This window comes from Marmota flaviventris, chromosome 3 (genome assembly GCF_047511675.1).
Source record: "Marmota flaviventris isolate mMarFla1 chromosome 3, mMarFla1.hap1, whole genome shotgun sequence".
Lineage (NCBI taxonomy): Eukaryota > Metazoa > Chordata > Mammalia > Rodentia > Sciuridae > Marmota > Marmota flaviventris.
Genome location: NC_092500.1, coordinates 33487327 through 33493904, shown reverse-complemented (window position 1 = coordinate 33493904; position 6578 = coordinate 33487327).

Genomic DNA, 6578 nt, shown 5'->3' with positions numbered 1-6578 from the left:
TATGCATTAATTTTTTTTAATATTTGGAGACATTATAGAGAAAATAATAGATTATTCTTCAATGAGAAAATTGACTAAGATGAAGTTATGATAAAAGTATATTTTAAATGCTCAAAACATGGTGATTGAAAATGGCATTGCCATATATCTCTGTGCAGTACGTTAGGTATCTTAATGACAGATAGTAAAGTAAGTAAAATAGTAGAAGAGGAAAATTCTCTATATCTCTTCCAGCACTTTTATTATACCATAAATTAAATATTTTAAATATTTTTATAGTGGCTTCCAATAATGAGTGATCTCACACTCTATTGCTTCTCTTATACCTTGATGTTTTTCATGATTTTTATAATATCCAAATTATAGTTGCCTGTGAGTAAAATGGTTATAAGCCATACTGGCTATTGTACTTCAATTGGACATAACTTTCCCATGTTCATATATGACTATATTGCCAGTGAAACTCCACATCATGTACAACCACAAGAATGGGATCCTAATGAGAAGAAGTTATATTAGTGTATGTATAATATGTCAAAATACACTCTACTGTGTATGTATATATATATATATATATATATATATATATAGAGAGAGAGAGAGAGAGAGAGAGAGAGAGAGAGAGAGAGAGAGAGAGAATAAAAAATAATAGTAGCATAGATATTAAAATTATTAAATGTTTCTGGATATTTGTCCTTCACTGTCATTTTTCAGTCATAAATAATTATGAAATAAAGTGATTATTTCCTGCATACTACATTAATGAGTGTGTGCTTCATGGAAATTTTCATTTAATAGTAAAAATATTGAGAATCTTATTAGTACATCTTTGGCTTATATATTAAAAAATATGGCCACTAAGGGTATACTTTCAATCCAATAAGAAATGAAAATCTGCACGTTATATTCTTAATGTGATGTAATTTTCTATGAACAAGTAAAATGTGCATATCATTTTCTTAGGTAATGTATTTACTTATAGTTAAATCTTCTAAGAGTATTCAAGCTGCAAAATGTGAAGCTGAAGCAATAATTCAAATAAAAATTACTGTTTTCAAATATATGTTTTTCAGAATAGATATTCAGATCTAATTATCTAGAAAATGGTCTCAAATCTATATTTCAATTTCAGTTTTATAAAAACATAAAAATTAAAAAATCTTGGAAGACTTTGGGATTAATGATGTGTTCTCTTCTGGTCCTAGGCAACCATGATGAACAGATTGGTGAAATGGAGGGGACTAGAATTCTGAGAAAATATGAGCTTATCTTAATATATTGATAATTTAGAAAGAGAATGCCTTATAACTCATGTTTTGACCTTTGATTTTAAGGAATACACATAAAATAAAAATAAACTTGAAATTCTGAAAGGTAAATCCTCTTCTGAGCAAGAAGGGATTCTCTAATAAAAAATGATAATGAGTTTTTAAAGGTTGGACAATAATAAAGGACACAAGACAATTCTTTTAGCTTTTTGAAATAGTATTTTTGCTTATGGATAAAATAAGTAAATAATGTGGAATAATAATATATATGTAATTATGTATATTAAGTATGGCAGAAAATGAACATATTTAAAAGTGATATAAAGAAACTAAAAGGCTGCACAAAAGTTTGTAGTGTGTTGATTTTCAAAATATATCATGTGTGAAATACATGAGGACACATAACCAAAAACGAGTTCAGAATGAGGATCTAAACCAAGAGTGTGATAGAAAAATTAAAGCCAAGAATAAACTAAGGGGTGGGTGCTGATAATAATTTTAAGAATGCACTTCTCTCTTACTTTCTGAGTGTGTGTGTGCATGTGTGTATACATACATATTTTATATATTTTGTGTGTATACATATATATTTTCATATATACACATAAATGAATATATAAATTTTACAAATATATGCATAAATGGAAATATATGCACATATGCACATATTGCACATATATGTACATACAGAGGAGAACAATGATTTCAGTGTATATAAACAAATATAATAGAGATCTTTTTGTTTAGAGTAGATAAAAAATGTTAAAAGCAAACAAAAGCAAAGAACAAAATCTTATTAAAGTGTGTTTTTTACAGCATTTTCCCTCCTGAAGAGAATAATCCCAAAGTTTGCAGAGAAAAAATTTGAAAAAGTGGGAGCTAAATATTGAAACCCAAGGCAGATCAAGAGATAAGATGCCTGTTTTCAAGTTTGAACATCATTGCCCAGGTAATTTATTAGTTACTACAGTGATAACTTTTGCAATTATTAAAAAAGATGCCAAAAAGCAAGAAGTTACACTTTCCTTAAAAAGTGAAATAATTCTGAAAACTGCATCTCTGGTGAACTTAATGATTCTGAGCAAAATTTTAGCAATTAGAGAACACTTTAATTTTTGAACTAAGTGTATTTAGATTTTCATCAAAAGTGATCATTAATATTTAAATGGAAAACTATGGATACATGTGATATTTTTATCATTTCTAAAGTAATAGATCAGAATGACATGAGTAGGATATCTATTGATTTAGGATGGTGTTCAATAATCTCTGGTTGCTTTTCAGAGCCATATCCTTTTACATACACATCACACAGATAAAAGGGAAATATATGCTTATTGTTTGTGCTCAATTTATGGTATCTAATTTCGAGCACACCACACAGAGCCACAAGGTAAAATTGCTACCTTTTAAAATCTTATAAGGTTAATTTTTTTCCTATTTTACAGAAGTGGGAACTGAGTTTCAAAGAGGTGAAATAGCCTTCCTCTTCATACCTGGAAGCTAGTAATTGCAGAACTGGCCTTTAAGCTCAGGCCTGTAGGAATGGTCAGCTGTATCTCCTATGAAGACCAAAGGCAATGCAGATCAAAGTTGGGAAATCACAAAGTTGGGAAGCTCTGATAAGACACTGGATGACAGAATCCAGATCTGGAAAGTGTGGAATCATGGGTCAAAAGAAATATGACAAAATTCTCTTTAAATTAATATTGTCTTAAAAACTTCACTGTCAAAATGAACATGTTCTGAATGGTAAATAATTTTTAATCAGTAAATGATGTAATAAATACCATAAAGTTTGACTGTGGGCCATTACCAAGTATGGTGCTAAAAAACAATATTTTATCATATTAATGGATGTATTGGGAAGGTGACAGAAAGAATTACACTGTCTCATTGGTTAGAGGTAATTAAATGTAGTATTTTCAGTGTTAATCCTGGTGCCATAGTCTAAAGGGAACTGGCAAATATTGAATAAAGTATGCCTTGGGTATATAAAACAGTGATCTCCCTCCCACAGCATATACAATAATTTGCAAATGTTGCTTCATTTATACACCATTATTATATGGCACAATTTTTATATGACAAATCAGGAAAATCTCAAAGAATTTTGGCTAATAAGGAATTGAGTGTTCATGTTTCATAAGTGCAGCCATATGACAGAAATGCATGTAAATGACACATTGGTTTCTGAACTACATTTTTATACATGAAAAATATCTACTTTATAAGTTACCCAAGACTATGATTTTTAACAACAATGTAGAAGTGTTTATATTAACAATTCTTAGTGTATGGTTTTATATTCACACTTGTTACTGCTATTAAAATGTATATTTTTCTAAAAACGCATATTTTTCAAATCTTATTGTGCTATTTACCAAATGTTTTACTCTAATGTACATAAATGTTGGAAAGGTTCCCTTCAGGAGAATTTGAAGTGTACATAAGCTTTTGGATCATCAGCTTAATCTTCTATAATCTGAGATATTATTTAATGTATATGTATTTTTTTTGTGCTTGAAATCTGCCGGTATCTTATTTTCATGACTCAGCTATTTAGATCTCATCCCAATTCTTTTCAATTGATATTTTGTAATAAAGAAAATAAAGTACATATTTGCAAATATAATATACACATATACATTTATATATATAAAACATATATGTATATATTATGTGTGTGTGTATATATATATATATATATATATATATATATATATATATTTTAACTGTGAAGAGAGAGATCACATAATACATTATAACAGATTATTAGGTCTAAACCTAATAATTGTATTTTGGACTCTAAGCCTCTGAGACAAAGTGCCTACGGTCTTATTCAGAGTTTTTAAAAATAGGAAATGCAACATTGGATCATGTAAATAATGTTTTGTCAGAAATGTCAAAAATAAACATTTTTCAAAATTTTTCCTTTTGAAAGAGGGTGGTTACTTTATCTTTAACGAAGAAGTGATTCTTGTCAACCTCAGTCTTTTCTTTAGGTTATTTCACACACATCAATTTTCAAAGAAAATATACAGACAGCTTCAGGTGATCGGACAAGTTATCCAATTTCAGTTTTAGTAATGAAAGGATCTTAGGATGCAATGTGACTTCTTTGGCTCACATTTGCTTTTATAATTTTCTGGTAAACACCTGACTTCCCTACAACCCTCAGAAGTCCTTCGTGAAGTATTTTCCAAAACTTGATATATGCCAATAGCTGGTCTTTGGAAACACACTCTCAAAAGAATATGTAAAAGTTAGAGTTCATTTCATGAAGTCTGTCTAGGGCTTCATAGTTTATGTAACACAGTTGTGCAAATTTATCACTGAAGTTCAGGAAAAAGTGTTATTTGAAAATTCTGAGAAACATGTACAATAGTATATAGCTAGTGAGTCAACAAAAGAGAATTGAAAAAAAATCAGGAAAACAGAATCTTAATTGTCTGGCAAGTAATCTCCAAATCAAGGTAAAGAAAAGTTTAAATAGTTGTGCTAGTATTTTTCTATGAGTTTCAGATTCAGATGTGCCATAAAATATTAATATTTACTGTCTTCTTAAAGGATAATGATTTCTCTACCTAACATTATAGTAACTTGGTACAAAGAAAATACATACAGCTAAGATGTGAAGAAAGGAACAAAATTTCTTAATTTTTCAAATGAGTTTCTAATTTAATTGATTTGGATAGAATGAAAAAAAATTTAAAAATTCTAATATTTTTTTGAAATATATCATACCAGTAAATCCAAGGACTGTATTTCAGGAAAGATGGAAGAACAGAAAGATTTTCCCATTTCTTCTTACTATCAGAAGTCTAGTTTTCATATGTACACATGTATACGCACATATATAGGCTATACAAACTGGATTTGAATTTTTCCACAAACATATGTGAAGTACCCTGTATTTCTCTTCATAATGAATCTTTCATCTTTACTGTTCATCAGGAAATAAGAAGGATGAGACAAGCTCAGGATATTCTGAGAACATTAGGTCTTCAGGATATATTAGGGTGTCCTAAGTTGTTTGAAGGAAATGGCAGACACAACTGTCCAGTCCCTACTAGTAAAAATTGAGACGTTTGTTTACTATTTGAGTGCAAATACCACAAAATCATCCATTAGGACCCTTCAAGATTATTCCACAGCATAATAGTATGCTTTATGGAACAATTAAACCAGCTGTTTCCAGAAGGCATAGATTATTATCTGAGAACTACATAGCAGAGAAGAGAAAGCAAAACTTGTGAGAAGCAATCCCCATACAAGAGACAGAGCATTGTCTGATTATCAGAAGAGCAGATCTCTCATTCTGGCTTTGTTAAGAAATAGCTCACTGAGTATAGAAATATTAGCTAATTTCTGTGGTTCTCACTTTTATCCTTTATAAGATAACCATTTAAACTCCCCAAAAATTATATGATAAATTACAATAATTTCAGTCACACAAATTTTAATACAAAACGTATAAAATCAATTTCAAATATTTTCTGTATATACTGAAAATATCTTTATGAATGAACTATTGGCCTTCTTTCTCTCTTTTTTTTTTCTATTAAATGCAGGGGCCCAATGTTATCTGAAAATATTGGGTTTAACTGTTATTTTTAAAATTTTTTGTAAAAGGGAAACTAGAAAAAGACTTTATCCCACAGAAAATTTATTAATAATAAATGTTCAATTAAATGTTTTAAACAATGATCAAGGTTCCCTTTCATATAAATAATTAGGGGAAAGATATTTTAAAGTTATTTTTCCCATAGCCCTACTTACAAATAAAAAATATGTTGTAAAGACACCACTTCTATGTGAAGGTATTCACTGCAGATGCACAGAAGTAAATGAAAACCTAAATTCATAAGAAAAATAAAACAGATTATAATTGTAGCCAACTGCATATTCATAGAGATACTTGGTAAAAATCTATCTGATACAAGAAATTATCACTTCTTGAATAAGTACATATAGTTGGCAACTATTTTTCAAGAATTATCATCCAACAAACTTATTTTATATCTTTCATATGACTTGTTAGACAATTGCAATTGTGAAACTAAGAACATCTAAAAGTATAAATGAAAGTAGAATCTACCATGGGATGATATTTAACTTCAAAAGTAAAAATAAACACAAATGTGTAGAGTAAAATTGTATTGACAATGTGTGAATCAAAACTGATAGACTTTTCTTTTAACATACACATTCATTGCTTTCCTCCCAAAAGACAAAAGTAGCAAAAGAGGAAGTTAGCAAAAAAGGAAACAGAAAGATCTGTTTCAGCAAATGAACATACTGATTTAA